The sequence below is a fragment of the Hylaeus anthracinus genome, unplaced genomic scaffold (genome assembly GCF_026225885.1).
Source record: "Hylaeus anthracinus isolate JK02 unplaced genomic scaffold, UHH_iyHylAnth1.0_haploid 12000, whole genome shotgun sequence".
In the NCBI taxonomy this organism is placed as follows: domain Eukaryota; kingdom Metazoa; phylum Arthropoda; class Insecta; order Hymenoptera; family Colletidae; genus Hylaeus; species Hylaeus anthracinus.
In genome coordinates, this window is record NW_026534347.1 from 1,710,861 (window position 1) to 1,727,088 (window position 16,228).

At 45.2% G+C, this 16,228-nt stretch overlaps 2 protein-coding genes across 3 annotated transcripts in view; both read left to right on the forward strand.

Moving 5' to 3' along the window:
• Positions 1-13,856, forward strand: part of LOC128890105 (fork head domain-containing protein FD4) — a 115,413-nt gene extending 101,557 nt beyond the window's left edge. The window contains exon 2 of the transcript XR_008460552.1: positions 13,847-13,856. The gene's annotated coding sequence lies outside the window, so the exon portion shown is untranslated. The remainder of the gene's footprint in view (positions 1-13,846) is intronic.
• Positions 1-16,228, forward strand: part of LOC128890093 (furin-like protease 2) — a 266,679-nt gene that overhangs the window by 56,532 nt on the left and 193,919 nt on the right. The gene's annotated exons all lie outside the window — the stretch shown is intronic.

Below are 16,228 nucleotides of genomic sequence, written 5' to 3' on the forward strand. Positions count from 1 at the left end.
TTGTTGGAAAAGACTGTTAAATATATTTTGCGTTCCTATAGAAATGTCGCGGTAAACAATATACCCGAATAGATTAGCGAAACAATTGTCGCCATTATTTCCATAAACTGTATTTTATCGAATTATCGCGATAATCGTGGAATATACGTTTAATAGACGCACACGTGATTACTCACCGGGGAAGTAGCGTCTCTCATCGACTAGACTGATTTATTGGATCGAATTGTAACATGGTAATACTGGCTTTCAGCTGTGCATGTTTTATTATATGATACGATAGTAAATTAATGCTTGGGCAATGGCAATCATTACAATGGAGTCGTATCTAATGGCAATTAATTAATTACAATCGTACTTTTGGAATACAAATTCGCGAAGCTTCGACATACGAGTATCGAGAACCAATTCAACGAGAAGTTTCACTTGTAGAGATTCGCATCCCCACCTTCGTCTTACTCGTTACCAAGCGACCATCCCTTCTACTCGTCGACACAATGCAACGAACGAGGTTCTCGCGCAATCATCGAGGTCTGTGTGCATATTTCATTGCTAAATATGTCCTCGAGAAGCGGTCATTACAATCAGCCTCGCATTTCAGAACTGACCAATTAACCAGTCGGTCGTCCCCGATAACGAAATACCAGTCAAATTTTCCAATCGCGTGCCACGCCTCTTTACGCTCGGAAAAAGTTGGACCAAATCTTACGATCCCCTCGGAATATTCGCTTCTGCGAGAATCGTTGTCCTCCGAGGTGCTTTTTGAGCTTCGGAAATAAATGGAAGTCTGATGGAACTGGATCCGGTGAATAGGGTGAACGGTGTACCAATTCAAAGCGGTACTGGCGAATTTGGCCCATTGAAACTGCTGATGTCTGGACTGAAGCATTGTACTCGTAGACGATCATAACTTTCGTTAGCGTTCCAAGTCCTTTTCGCTTTGTTCCTCTACGAGATTGGTGGAAAAAGTTAGCGTGGCATTGTCGTGTTATGGCGTGACCCCTAGGAAGAAACGCACCATCGATATTCCATTCCTCGGGCTGATAGCTCGCGAAAGAAAGTTTCACGACGCTCCCGCGAATTTGTTTCCGTATCGAAACCACATAGGACGCGAGCCATAGGCTCCTATTTCCATCGTCGGAGCGTTAACAGGTGTAAAAGGAAATAGAGACGCGAACGGGAGCAGCTGAGGAATGGGATTTCAATCGACCGGCACTTAGGGAACAGCGAATTCGCTATTCTCCCGCCAAATGTTAACCTAAGTAGCGGGAAATGTTCTCCCGTGGCCTGGTTACGACTGAAAAGTGTCAAGGGGAATGCTTGTATGGCTTTGGAGAACCAGATAGCGTCGCGCTGTGGCTTTTAAGCATGCGAAAATGCTTATCGATGGTTCCGTCGTCGAGCCTAGTCAAAGCGCGAAGGAAAGTCGCAGCGAGCTCCCGCTTTGACTCGATGGTCGAAGAGAGTACCCTTTACGATCCACTCGTTCGCCCATTTGACCGCTGGTGGAATCGATTTTTCTGAAACCTCGAATGGGAACAGCCGTAAGTGGAACGACATCGTTGAAACAAGCTTAGGGGGTCATTACTGTCGCAACTTCTCTCGGTAATTCCCTCGTTGCGAGCATATTGCCCTTTTGGAATATTAGCGCAGTTTATGTCACAAGGGTGGATCCAGCCTCGATTACGTAGCAACTGCAAACTGCCGGGGAAAGGGCCGCTCACGCGAATCTGCTTATCAAAGTTCATCGTTTCACCGATCGTGCGTTCCACACACGCCCGAGCGATCCTCATTACGTGATACATCCATACCCGTTGGAATAGTTTACTGCGAATTATCCAATATGTAGCTCGGCCTTGTCGTAATCCACCCAATAAATGTCATCCTTGAACACGGCCCTTCTGCGCGGTGTTCGTAGCAAGATCGGTATTCCCATGGCCTCTCTGTAACACGCTGGATCCATAGATCCGTCAATAACAATCGTTCCTCACGCCTGTCAGCTGTCGGTAATGTCATTTGGGTAGCCGCGATAGTCTCGTTAAGCCTGTTAGATGCTATTTCGCGTGGGAGGCGTAATCCCGTTGCGTGGAAACGAGATGAGACGCTAATACCGTGTTCCTGGAAATTGACTTCTTGCATAAAGTCGCTGTTGCACCGTGCTACCGAACTGCTCGAATCTGAAATCATCTCGAGTTGCTGATATCGGAAAAAGTGCCTCGAGTGCAAAGGGGTTAAATTAGTTCGACCGCGGAAATAAATTTTTGTTCGTCGAGTAATATTCTAGACGGGAGTTCGGTTCGCGAAGAAGACGAGCGTTCGCGGCGCATAATCGTCGCGCGATACCATTAAACTCGATTGCTTCCGATGAAATCCTCCGTGGCGCCGTCAACTTGTAACGAACGTAAACTGTTTTTACGGCTGGTAGCAAATTGTCCCGACAGTCGCGAGGTGGAGCGAGAGTAAAATTAGGGGCGAGTTTCTCCCGTCGAACGTGATGCCACTGGCACGAACAGCCAGCGAGGCTGGCGCCGCACTTCATAAAGTTAGATCGAGATTTCCAAGTTTTGCGAACGGTGACCCCTCGCGAAATCGCTCTCGATAGGCCGCTTCTTCGAGTGCCAAGAATGCTCCTAATAGGACGAGTTTCTCGCGGTAAGTTTCGTTCTCTGACTAGCCGAACACCGTGCCAATCAAACTTTGTCGAAACGCGACTTCCTGCGTGATGGATGCAAGCTTCTTTCGTCTGGGAGTTTCCAGTTCCAAAGAAACGGTCACGTAAAAGATTAGGAACTTCTCTGTTGCAGTTTACCATCGAGGGTACGGAATAAAAAAAACTTGGTAATGGGTTGAGCTGAAAAAAAAAAAAATTGACAACAGTGTTCAGCGCTTACGTTTTATTCGGCCATCGCAGCGACAAAGCCAAAGTGGCCGAAAAACGCGATGGTAGAGGGTCTAACGCGCTTCTGGGGGAATAATTTAACGTTTTCGTGTAACTCCACCGGTTACGTTCCCTTGTGCTCGGCTGGAATTCTCGAGCGGGTTTGGCGCTGGTGTTTTCCGTGTTCTGGTATCAAGCACCGGGGTAGCGTAACTTTCGCGACTTTAATTGGTCGTTCGACGCTGCTCGTCCAGAAATTCTGGGCGACTCCACCAGTGGCGTCGCTGGAACGACGTGGAACCAAGTAACGGCAAAATGGCTAATGCCAAGCGAATATTTGTGTAGAGATGAGAAGGTGACAGAGAGGCGAAAAGAGAAGAGAAATACGTTTCATCTCGAATCTGGTGCGCTTTGGACACCTAACAGGCTCTGCGGTAACATGCGGTGGTTACACGAGGAATATATATCTAGGAATCTGTGGTGAATCGAGAACTTCCCAGAAAGGGATCGCTAGCACTGGTGGCGAGTGCAGGAGTAACAGCTACACAATTAACCACACTCATTCATCAAGTACTGTCCAAAGCTGAGAAGTTTATCTGTAGAAGGAATTCCGAGTCTTATCGGATTAAATGTTTCGGTCAGCTTTTAAAGACCGACGACTTCGATACAGATACTTGGCACTGTCAAAGTCTTGATTTCCCTTAACCCAGTGATCGTTTTGCTAGGTTCTCAGCTGTAGGGACATCGCAGGAATGCATGGAATGGATCGTTCGGTGTCTGATAACAGATTTTTCATAGCTTATCGATTAGACGTTTCACGTACGTACAACTTTGCATTCCAGGATTATTTTTACGTCACCGAAACGGAGAGAGCTCGCGGCAGATCTTGGATAAGCCTGGCTCGGTCCAACTCTGACGTTCTCGTGGATTTACGATACGATGGAACTTCAAGGCATCCAAGTTTCTAATTAGACTCCGAACAACTTTTCCCACCCGAAAATGAGCGAAATGTCAAAATGAAAAGGTCGAGGGAAATCCCTCATCTGAGAAGTCGCGGCGAGGTTGCGTTCGCGTTGTAAATTCCATCCACGTCAGTCGGCTTTAATAGTTTCCGGATACGTATTTATCTCGTCACCAAATATTATGTAAATTTCGAAAGAATAGGAGTTTAAAGCAAAGCTCATTCAAAATGCGTCCTTTGGCTAGCAATTAAAAATACACTTCATTTATTTATACAATGTTTTATATTGTACTTTACTATTCGATCCAATTGCATTTTATTTACATCCCGTGAGTGCTTGAAGCATTCGCGCTTCCGAGTGAAATTAGATGTTTAAATATATGAAAGGATCGAGGTTTTCGTAGCGCGAAGCTTTTACACGGTTTATTTCTCCGCGTTGCTCGCAAATTGCTCGTTTCAGATCTGCGCTAATCTCCTCTGTGCTACGGGTTTATTAAGCTTTACATTTCCCCAAGTATATTCTGTACTTTGACCGAGTATTTACCGATGAATTATTTGGTGCGTTCGTCGCATATATATTTACTTTGCGATGCCAATTGAACTTTGATCATTGTGGCCTTCGTCGAGATACTTGTCTGAATTTCAACTATTCCTTTTGTAGTATTTTCCATGGCATCGATTTCTCGCGTCGCGTTTATGATCACAGAACTAAATTGAACGCTAACGAAAGGATTCCTTGGCTCGCCGCGTTTCGCGGTACGTACTCCCACGCGATGAAGCATGCAGACATTTGAACGTTATGAAAGTTACCAGGAATAGTTTGTAACGCAAGGGCGGAGATCAAAGCGAAGAAAGGGAATACTGGAAACGAATGATCATCCGATACGTCGACAAATTACCTCGATACATATTTGATACGTAAATTGCAGGCTTGGTCTTTCTAAAGTATTCATTCGCTATTTCCTCGCAGGCTGTAATATTGACTCGAGCCTTCTCCGTCAAACATGAAAGAATCATTCGTGATTAAGAACTGCGACAAGGTTTTCTCGTTGGCGAACGGTGATCCCCGAAAGATTAAGTCTTCGGAACCACCGCTCGGAGAACCGGCGACCAATTGAAAGAGCAGCGGTCTTTCATGGATCCGACTTCGAACTGGCTGTCAGGTCTGTTCGAGTATAATCCGATACGCGGGCGTTTTGCTGGTGCCACGGAGGTGGATATTCCACCCAGACGCAACACAGACCACAATCCGCACAAAGGGAATTAATACCAACGTCAGACGCGAATCCGTCTTCCAGCGAGATTTGACGCCTGTGCAACGCCCAAGCAACCCTTTGCGCGTTTGGCCCGAAATTATACGTATACACGCTCACCCGACCGAGCTATGACGCAGAGGAGGAGACTACGGCTTGATTCTGCAGCTGGTTGCAATTAGCACCACAGAACACTGTGGCCCGTACTTTACATTCGTATGCATGGAAGGCAAATCGTCGGTGGCGGAGCCAGCTCTACGTGCCTCTCGCCGAACCGAATCGGGTACCCGCACCCAATTTGTCCGACTTCGCTTTTCTCGATACTCGATCGCTGGACTCCCGTCGGGAAATCCAATTGGACGTAAATAAAAATATCACGGATTTCGACGACGCCGATTGATTTAAAGGGGAACATCCGGTTTCGGCCTGAAAAAATGTTGGTATCTGACAATTTTTCCCTACGATATCGAACGTTCGATATATGTAAACGTTTCCTATACGTGTTAAAAGCACGCACTTTGACCGGTATTTCTGTCGATTTTCATAAAATAATTTTCAATCCGCTGGCAAAATATAAACGTTCTCGTGTAACGCTAGTGGAAGTTTTTAGCTGGGGCGAATTCATACGAACGTGGCGCCCAACTCGAACGAAAACGAAACTTGAATGTTATACTCCGTTTGTGCTTCATTTTACTTCGTTGTACCCCGCTACAAAAATGCTGGACAATTTTTGTCGAATCTTCGAACGCCAATCGAAGTTTTAATAAGAAGAGGAAACGTGCCGCGTATCTCGTTCAGGAAGAGGAAACTTTTTTCCGCGTAACGACTGGAATCTGTTTCCGGGAGAGGCCCCTCTTCTGTCTGGATAAATTATGTACAATTCCCGTCGAGTATCGTGACGGCTCATTGCTCTCGAAGCATTATCTACTAATCCGGAAGGCTGAGGCTCCACTTTTAGTGGCGTTTTGTTGTTTAATCGCGCGCAGTGAGGACGGGGAGACGAGGTCGGCTGAGCGACTCGATTAAACTTATAAAAAAGTTCACGATCCCCTGAAACACCCTCTGACAGCAGTTACCCGAAGGAACAGGAGGGCGCTGCAAAGACCTGCAAAGACGTAAGACGGAGAATTTTCCATTGACTTTATTTAGACCGGATAACATCGAACCAGATCTCATCCCCCAGCTTGCTCGTTTTCTCTTCGAATCGAGCTATCGATCTGTGGAAGACTGTTCTCGCGAAAACTAGTCGCGACGTCATCGTTCTTCCCTCCTCCAAATTCGACGAGCCAATCGACTCGCATTTCCTTAAATTTCAAGTTCATGCATTATAAAAATTCATACGTGCCTTTAAATTTTTCTTAAAAATTTACACTTTCTGGTCGACCCAATTTCTTTTATGCCACAAACCGTACAATCGTCCAGCTGTTTACCCGAAATAAATTCTTTAAGAAAAGCGTGCTTCTCCGCCTCAGAACCAACTACCCTTTCATGAAAAGAGAAATCACGGTTACTCGAAAAATTAAACTACTCGACCCGTTATTTAATTAACGCAGACAGCCGTGACGGGTAGACTTGTTGATTACGAATGCAAATCGGGCGGGATGTTTGTGTATTTCTTGATCCATCGTGTTCGCGTAAATGTAGAGCGCGGATAATTTTGCATTTGTATGCGTCGCGGAAGGGAGAAGTCGATGTCGTATTTAAATACCGTGTTTTTCGCAGTTCCATTGAAAACAGTAGGAATAAATTCTCGCCAGAAACGAATTACAAAGTTCCGGCGGGTAAATGTTCTTTCGGTGCAGTAGATATTAAGAAAACTAACAGTTGTCCGGTTAGAAGTTGCAAGAAGTTCGCGAGGAATTTCTGTTTACCGAAATCCTTCGAGCTCACCGCTTCCCTTTAATTAGATAATTATATTACTTCGGATCGGGAAGCGCTAGCATTCCTTTGAATTACATTCGTCGAAAAGTCACGTTCCGCCGTTCTTCCTATCGGTGGACGTTCACGAAATTTCTCGATCAAGAAAAGAGTCTAACTGGACGAGAGATGTATATTTGCTCCTGAAAAAAGGAGAACCACGAGCAATGCATTTCCTCTCGGAAGTGTTGGCGCGGACGGGTTGGGAAAATAGGACCGAGGGAGCTTGGCAATTTTTAGAAAAGTTTTATCGCTGTATGATAATTTCAAATCAATAGTAGCGTGATTTACTGCTCACAACAGGTGCGCGAATCTTACGAGTTTCGACTTACAGACGGCCTAGTCCGTGTCCGAAGCCGTCGACTCGTACTACTGATGTCTGACGCACGCCAGGCGGGAGGCTTATTCTACTGCGGGCTGCGCTCGACTACCTACTCGCTTCGTATCGCTCTCGTATCCCATAACTATTCGTACCCTATGTGGCTATCGAAGAAATGTGTCTAAATTAAATAGTAGGTTCGATGTTCATATTTACAATAAAATTTTTAGGCTGACTGTACCCATTGTTTCCTTCGTCGAAACGTCGAAATTTGAAACACTGGGAAAGAGAATAAATCTGGCAGCGCACTCAAACGTCACGAGTGAAGAGTACATGGACGAACTGTGTATACCTTTTGGATAAACATCACGTTAGAGAGCTGAGTACATTAATGGGGTCGCATCCCTGTAATGAACGGCGAAAAACACATTCGGCGGTTTGTACGCTCGAGGGTATTGCTTTACACGCCGCTCGAGTATGCCTCGAGTGGTTCATTATATTCTCTCCAACCTGTACACTTGTATGCGTGTTTGGCAAGCATGGGTGACAATGCGCATTTGGCGAAAAAGATCGATACCGGACGGTATGTTTGACAAATTTTAAAAAGTCCAACGAACTTCGAAAGGGAAGATTATTCTTTGAAATTCTGTTTTTCGACAAGATACAAATGGCGCGTGATATATAATCGCAAAGCTTTTCATTGAGAAAATATAAAAAAAAAAAAACGTAAAAATACAGAACCTCGAATCCCACGGAAATTAATTGGCCGAGACTCGTTCGCAGCGGTGAATAACCGCGATAAATATTGCATTAGACTCCCTTAAAAGGAAATGGGAAACTGTCACGCTCGCCGATTCAAATTCCGCGTCGTATTTGGAAGAGAAACACGGCAACGATTAAGTACGAACGGAGCAAAACAACGATTCCGCGGAGCTCCCTAAATCTGCAAGCAATTCCGTCCCGAAATTGAAATCGCAATCGGAATTCATTCCCATGTTTATACTTCACGAACGATCGTATTCATAAATACAGGCTCATTGGGGTTAAGTGCTCGCACTTTCGTTTATATCCCTGCGGATTCCACTCGAATCGAAATCGAGCAAGTTCACTCGACTACCGCCTGGCTCGTTCGGCAAACACAAAGTGGAGGGAATCACGGAAGACGTCTCGAAAAGTGGATAGAGGGGGATTGTTCTAAGTGGCGAAAGGTTCCGCGGCGGAATGCGAGGGTGCTTTCGATTAAACGGATAATTAGCCGCAGGAGATGGATGGCTATAATTCCCACGGAGACGGGGCCAATTTTCTGGACAACCGGCCACGAAATTGTCGGCGCTTCTAAACAGATGACTGGCAAAATTTTATGAAAGCCACGGATAACGACTCAAGAATCTCAAAGTATTACCAAGTGCTAATCGCTGCACGAAGAATAAAGTCAGCTGGAATTTGAATACTTACACATTTGCAGCGCATCGTATACTTGAAAGCAAAGCATAAAAACCTAGCGATGGAAGAATGCCAGAATTTATTCCATGAAAAAATATTTCTGGAACTCCATCGAACTACAGCGGCTTCGGTTCTACCGATCATCGTGATGAAATCAACCGGCTTTGTTGTTTGTCGACAATGACGAAAATATGATACCAAGTCGTCCGGGTGCTTTTATTGTCGTGGCAGAAACAATGGAGATTGGGAAATCATAAAAAAAAAAAAAAAAAAAAAAAATTGACGGCGTCGTTGGAGCTGAAAATATTGATTTCGGCTTGCCTCGGTTCCGTTAGAATACGTTTTACACTTCGACCAGGATGAAGGTAAAATGCAAATTTGCTTCAGAAGAGATAATCAAGATGCAAAAATAAAGAACAAAGGTCTGTGTTAAAATTACTAGTCGGGATAATCGATTTAAATCGAAATATGTAGATTAGTATGATTCACGTTTAATCGTAGAACAATCAAGTGAGATTTCGTTAAAATCCTTCGTTAAATATATTCGCGTAACAGAACCCTTAAACATTCCCTAGTCATTAAAAATGTAAAACTCGGTTTAACCGAATCTAAATTAACAATGGGTCGATAATGGTTCGCCAGTTATCTGGCTGGCCCGGCTAAAGCATGTGGATTTATTTTCGATCTAATCTATTTTACCACGCGTCGCTGCCAATGAACGAGAACCGATCCTTTTAGCGTGAACGAGCGCTCGTCCTCTCCGTCGGGGATTTCGGACTTCAGGAAGACGAACGTACGACGATAACGCTACGACCGGCTGGGATCAGGCACGACAGCCTTGAAACAGAGTGCTTCCAATCACCAGGGATTTTTTCACCAAACGAATCATCCTATCTACGTTACGTGTCGCCCTAATATCTATCTAAAAAACTTGGCCGATATCGTTTCGCTCGTGCGGCGAGATAACGATTCCCTGTCTCTCCAGATTTATACGATTTTCATGAGAACGTATAAAATCGAGGATAACGGACCATACAGGGCGTTCGAGAGGATCGACGTAATTTGCAAACGAACGTCCCGTGATTTTTCTTCGTTAACGCGAACCTATCTCCTTTCGTTTTTGCATCCTCTTATCCTGAACGACGGCATTCGTTTCCTGATCCGACGGTTAACTAATCGTCGTAATGCGCGGAGTTTGACATTACTCTACTCGACTCCTCGTAAAATCAACACGAATGTCAACTGACGCCTAACGCTGCATCGTGCCTACCTTCGCGATTGTTGACTCTGACATGCTACCGAGACCGACAAGAGAACATCTTTGTTTGCTCGAGTTTGAATACGTTACCGTATTACGCCCATCTTAATATAATCGTGAGTTATCATCCGCCCCTGTGTCCTCGAGGAATAAATCTTATCCTGCCATCCGTTCTCCTGTTCCTAAAAATATTTCAAAGTCATTGCATTTTCAGTATCGAACCGAACGCAGCTTTTCGTAATCGACTTTATTGCGTGGATATTAATCCACTCGTGCGTGGTCAGACTTTTAACGAAACAGACTTGCGATGCGAAAATGCAGAGTTATTTTTCAGGAGGACGCGGGTTCCATCCGAAAGCTTACAGAAGTTTTAATTGCAAAAATCCGTTCTATGAAATTCCGATGGATCTCGTGGAATGTTCCTTCACAACGAAAAACGAATAATTACATAAAATTGAGAGAACGCTACATACGACTTTCCAAAGGTGACAGGGGGAAGCTTTCCATACGTCTAAAATGGGAGTATAGAACAAAGCACGAAGCTAATATTTCCGTTTCCCTGAAACGGTACGTATTAGGTTGTATTATTATACCGTATTATGCTCTACATTGTACTTTAATTATTATTTTACGTACATCGAACGTACGACTCACCGTATTCTGCATAATTCTCATGCATAAATGTAAATTTTACCCTCACAAAAGAGACACACGCTGCTCGCGTATCTTGCGTGCGCGAATATCCACAGATTGGTCATCGCTGTGGAACTATTTGGGAAAACGTGGATCGCAACTTTGCTCTAGCAGCCACTGGCGGAAGTTAGAGCGTGGCCGTTTCTCTGCGAGAAGAAAAACGAGCAGAAAGCGAGGGAACTCGGTGAAAAATTTGATTACGACGATGAAGCAATTCTGCTTTTATTGCCTTTGAATTTTACACACTCTCATCTCTCTAATTGCCTGAATTTCATCGAGCGAACGACGCGACTGTAAAATGCGATCCACGTAGAAATTTACGCGCGCTTGCGTGCACGAGGAACCTGTAACTTTCGGAAAGACGTTGACGTATCGATGGAGAAAGGATCAGGAGAGGGAATCGTGAAATTCGATTTCTAAAAGTCGAGGCACCTTCCAAAGTATTTCGCAACAACTTCCGATGAAAGAATTCGCGAAGAATCCGAACCGATATGACGGCGTTAAAATGATTGCGACGTTCAATCTCGGTCGATCACCTCTTTGTTCGCGTCGTGGGATGTCTCCTTACATCCACTGACTCGTATCTAAGTAGATTCGTATCTATCCCTACCCCACCTGATTTTTCTCGAAGAGTACGACCGCCATCGCACGTTCGGCATTCTTGAACGAAGGTGGGTACAGCGTTCGATAATTTTCACCGGAAGAAAGAGACGAGCATAGCTTTCGAAAGCCAGAAATCACCGTTACAATCGATTGCACCGGATTTTCGTCGGTGAACATTCGTTGTCGGTTCTGCGAACACCGCGGCTGTGCGTTTCAGCAGAAAAAATTCGACGGAAAGCGGTGTACATCAGCTTACGGATACATGTAGATCGAGCTTCCATCGGAAACTATACGGTTTCGGCTATTGTGTTTTTCAGCGATTCGACGACTTGTCCGTATCAAATTTTTACCAGCCGATACCCCAACCTGCTGCGATCTAATTCGCTACGTGCTGCCGTTTTCAATTGTCCCGGGGAATAAATGTTCTAGCACCTGTTTGTATTATACACCCGTTGGTGTGTTCTTTCTATCGTTGAATGTCTCCAAGCGGATTCGATAGGTTTACGACAAACGCGGGAAGAGCGCGCGAATATTTAACGATAAATGGACGAGAAGTTCCAGTTCTACCCTCAAAGTGTCAAGTAGAGTTTATCAGCGACGCTGTAAACCGGGTGACGTTAAACGCACGTGTCACCTGGTCATCACACTCCCCCATCGACGCCAATGTTTGCGCGTGTACAAGCTCACGTAGCCGCTTATTTCAGAACGGATTGCCTACAGATTAAGCCTGCAGAATAAGCCAACACGCGCGCGAACGCGTGACAAGCGTATGCATGCTGGCCCCGTACAGCTGCTGGAATAATGAATTTAATAATTCGTATACCATGCACAGCGAATAACGTAGCCCTTCCGCGTAGCGAAACTGGTGGAACGACCACCCAACCGCTCCAAATTTTTCACGAAGTACAGCGTATGCATGTCAATGTCGTAAGAATACCCATCGAGGTGCAAAGGTGATCGATTCAACATGGAATGGTTCGTTGGCTGCTACCGCGAATTTTATGTTCGCTGCATCTGGCTAACTAAGCTTAATTAAACGTGGGCCCTGTGTCACGACCTGTCGCCCTTTGCACATCAGACTCGAATCATTAAATTTTTATTTGCAGAGCCATTTGAAATCACCGGTTCATAAAACACCTGTTGAATACGTCCAAAGACTCGGCTGGTATATAGAGCAGGGATTCTCAAATTTTTTGTGCTCGTGGCTCACTTCCATATTCGACCAAACGATCGTGCTTGTCTTCCAATGATCTGGATACTTGCTTTCAACGTTACGTAAACGCGTAAAATGCGTGGGTGGGATCTGTTATGCTCCTTATCGTAGGCAGATTCGAATGGAAAGGGGTAAGAGATCTAACTCGACCACCCAGTCCACCCTGTGGCGTCTACTTTACAGCGTTAGAATTATCGACGCTCGCGCCACGTTAAATGGCGAAAATCCGAGTTGCGTGATTCGCTGATAGCCGCCTCGTATTTTCACCCCTTGGATTTATCGCTCTTGATATTCATCGCTAGATTCCGCTTTCGGTTGTAAATCGCCTTCGACGGATTAGGATTGCTCGCTATTCGAACAAACGGAGAATACGGTGAACTCGTATAACTTTTCTCGAACGTTTAATACTAGCTCCAGACGACGCAGTCTTCGTTAAATGTTTTGTAAAACTTTCGAAAATGGAGTTAACGAAATTAACGTTACCATTCCGTCGGGCAAATCCGCTTGCAATTTATCATCAAGATAATTAGATTTCACCTGTTTAATTTCACGATGGCGACTGCTACAAGTATAAATTGAATAGCTTTGTTATAAATGTTTCGGGTCCAGCAGAAGTTAGTTTCACACGGTGAATATATTACGGTGGAATCGCATTGCAGGCTATGCCTTCGTGTTTCACATCTCCAAATAGGTTTAATATCATCCCGCGAAACACTCTTGCGGCACATAATTCAGAGATGCAAAGTTTGGGTAGGGGAGAGCTGACGTTGCACACTGCGGATACATTCTTAGAGCTGGTACGTATGAATCCGTAATCCGTTAGCTGTTGCTGTGTACATTCACCCAAATTAATTCAACTGTCATACCCGTCTTTGCGCATTGTAAACGGATGAGAGACTCGCGGAGTGGTAGAAAGATGATCTGTTACTCGAGTGTCGCGCACTGGTCAATCTTATCGATTCACGCGTGCAATGGAAATGGTTTTCGTTTAATTCGTAAAGTAATCGAAACTCAACGCTCGAGTATATATTTCTCGGTAACGTTCGAAACCCGCCGTTCAGCCTCGAACGCAAGAATTTTCTTTCTCGTTTGAAGATCCGCTAGTTTAGATTGACGCGAAGAGACACTTTGCGATGAGAGCCGAGAAAAATTCTCCTTACCTCTCGGTGCTCTTCGAGTCTATTCTCGCGAGCTACGAACAGTACATACGTGACACGAATCTACCGCGTATGTGTGAAGGTTCCGAATTCGGTGTATGCGAGAAGTGGGTTGGTTCGTCAGTTAGACTTGATGAGTTCCAGAGTTCAGCAGAGTTGATACCGTCTGAAGCTGGCGGGTACGAGACGTATCCTTTCGAAAGGATCTTCCAGCGTCGCGGCAGCACCTTCATCAGGCGCTTGATGACGCATTCTGTAGATCTTTCTTTTATTATCTAGTTGGCGTACCCGTGCTCGTGTCACGGAACATTGCTCGCCAACTACAGATTTTTACTTGGTTTGCCGGTCTTTTAAATGCATCAATGAAACATAGAAGGCACAGGGAGGTAGAATAACCATCTAGGAGCTTACGAGAGTTTCGATACTATTGTCATTACCATACCGTCGTTACCGTCTCAACGTAATATTTAACCTTACCGTCACCTGTCCGTCGTAAAAGTAATCTATCTCGTACCTTCGCTTGACATCGTGTAACTCCGGACACTCTAGTCGGATGAAATTTAATTATTCGTGCAAGGCCACTTCTCTCACTTGAATCGAGGCATTCGTTACTTCAAATTTGATGTCACGTCAGTGTGCCGCTCTATTGGTTTATAGGTAGAACAGAAGGCGTTGACGAAGCCAGATCGTGTAGTTAATTTTGATTGGACTTGATCGAGAAAGTATATCGTTTCGTCACCGAATTTAGGGCAGGGCTAATGTTTTTCTTTTTCTGTTTCAGGTACGTACCAACTTCTCTCAGAGGATGCGACAAATCGTGACTGCTCGGAGTAATTAAAGAATAGTACTCAACGCGACCTGGCGACGAGTAGCTTTAAGGTCTGATTAACGAAGGTAAAAAATTACTTCCTTAAATGGTTACGAATGTTTACGAAAAAGTGCGTTGTAGCAACAGATGCTTCAGGGAAAAAGGTTAATTGCTTGCCTGACCAGGGGTACGAGGCGCTAAAAGTTGGCGTTCAGACGTTCCAACTGTAAACTTTTATCCTGGTGTGGTAGGTAATTCGAAATTGTAGGAATTTTCCTTAAGAGCTGCTTCCGTACAAGCAGGTATACGAAGCTTACCGAATTTCGGACGCAAAAATATTATTTTTGAACGCTTTTGGCCCAGCGTACAATTTCCATGACACAGTTGACGACGGTGAATGGTTCTGATAATTTTCGAAGGGATGATGCTCCGTGGTGGATTGGCGAGAGCGATCAAAGTTTGCGAAACGAGACGACAATCAGAAATTCTGGTCCCAATGTCCGAAAGCGTCTTGTATCCAATTACTAGGCTGAAGATCCAAGGTATTCGCGATTCGAGCAAGGGTATCGGCTATTTGGGCAGACACGATGCAATTTCGCGGCTCGACTCAATCTTGAGGAATGGCAATCTGCGCGTTCCGGTTCGACGGACGCTCGATAAATTGCGCAGGGTTACTCCTCGGGCATCCTACGAGTCGTTTGACCCCCCCTCGTCGGTGCCCGAAGCTTTCGTCCCGTTGGAAATGCAATTCCCGTGGCTCGCGAAATGCGGCAATAATGTACGAGCGACAGCGCGAATCGTCCGCTGATACGCGACACGGTCGCGCGTGAATCAGATCTGGATTATTGCCCGCGGTGGCTGCGCTCCGCTTCCGGTCTGTAATGCGTTTCCACGGCTGTTCGGTCCCGTCCGAATGAAAATGGGCTGCTGGGCATCGTCGTTGCGGTACTCGCGATGTCTCTACCTATTATACCATTACTCGACCGCGGGCTGTATTTTCGAATCGCGGAAACACCGGGGGAGATAGATACAGGGCCCGCTCTAATTTAATGCGTCGTGTTCACCGTCGTCTGTAGTTTCAGTTACGGGAAACTCGACTGGTTCAACCCTTTGGCTCTGGTACACCGCCTACACGGTTGGCGATTACCAAAACGAGGGCATTTCTTCTTTTTTTCCAAAGTTAATTCGACGCTGTTTGCCTCGCGTTGGTCTCGCATAATCCCTTCTTTCGAGTCGTTTAGAATTCTCTCTCTCTCTCTCTCTCTCTCTCTCTCTCTCTCTCTCTCTCTCTTCAAATTTCCTAGATATAAACGCGTGGAATAAACGAATGGGAATGTATTACCCATTTTCGAACGGGTTACCCACCGTTAACAAATCTGTAAACCAGTAATGCTTTGCCAGCCAGCACGTGAATAATGAGTCTAGAGGGCGTGAAAAAAAGAACGACCGCGAACAATACAACCATTCAGCGTCGCGGTTGCACCGGGATTCTTCCGTAAATCGATTTCGAGAGCCATTCAAACGTAACTCTGATGGTTTGTTTCAACAAGCGAAACGAAAACTGTTGTCATCGCGTCGATGGTACAGTCTCGAGAACGGGAAACCCAGTTCAGTACCTGGATCTTACGGCTTGGAAATCCGAATGAACGAAGATGTTAAATGGCACTCGGTTGCATTAGACGTTTGTTAACCGTGAAATACTATACCGATGCTCTGTCTTTCCCACTC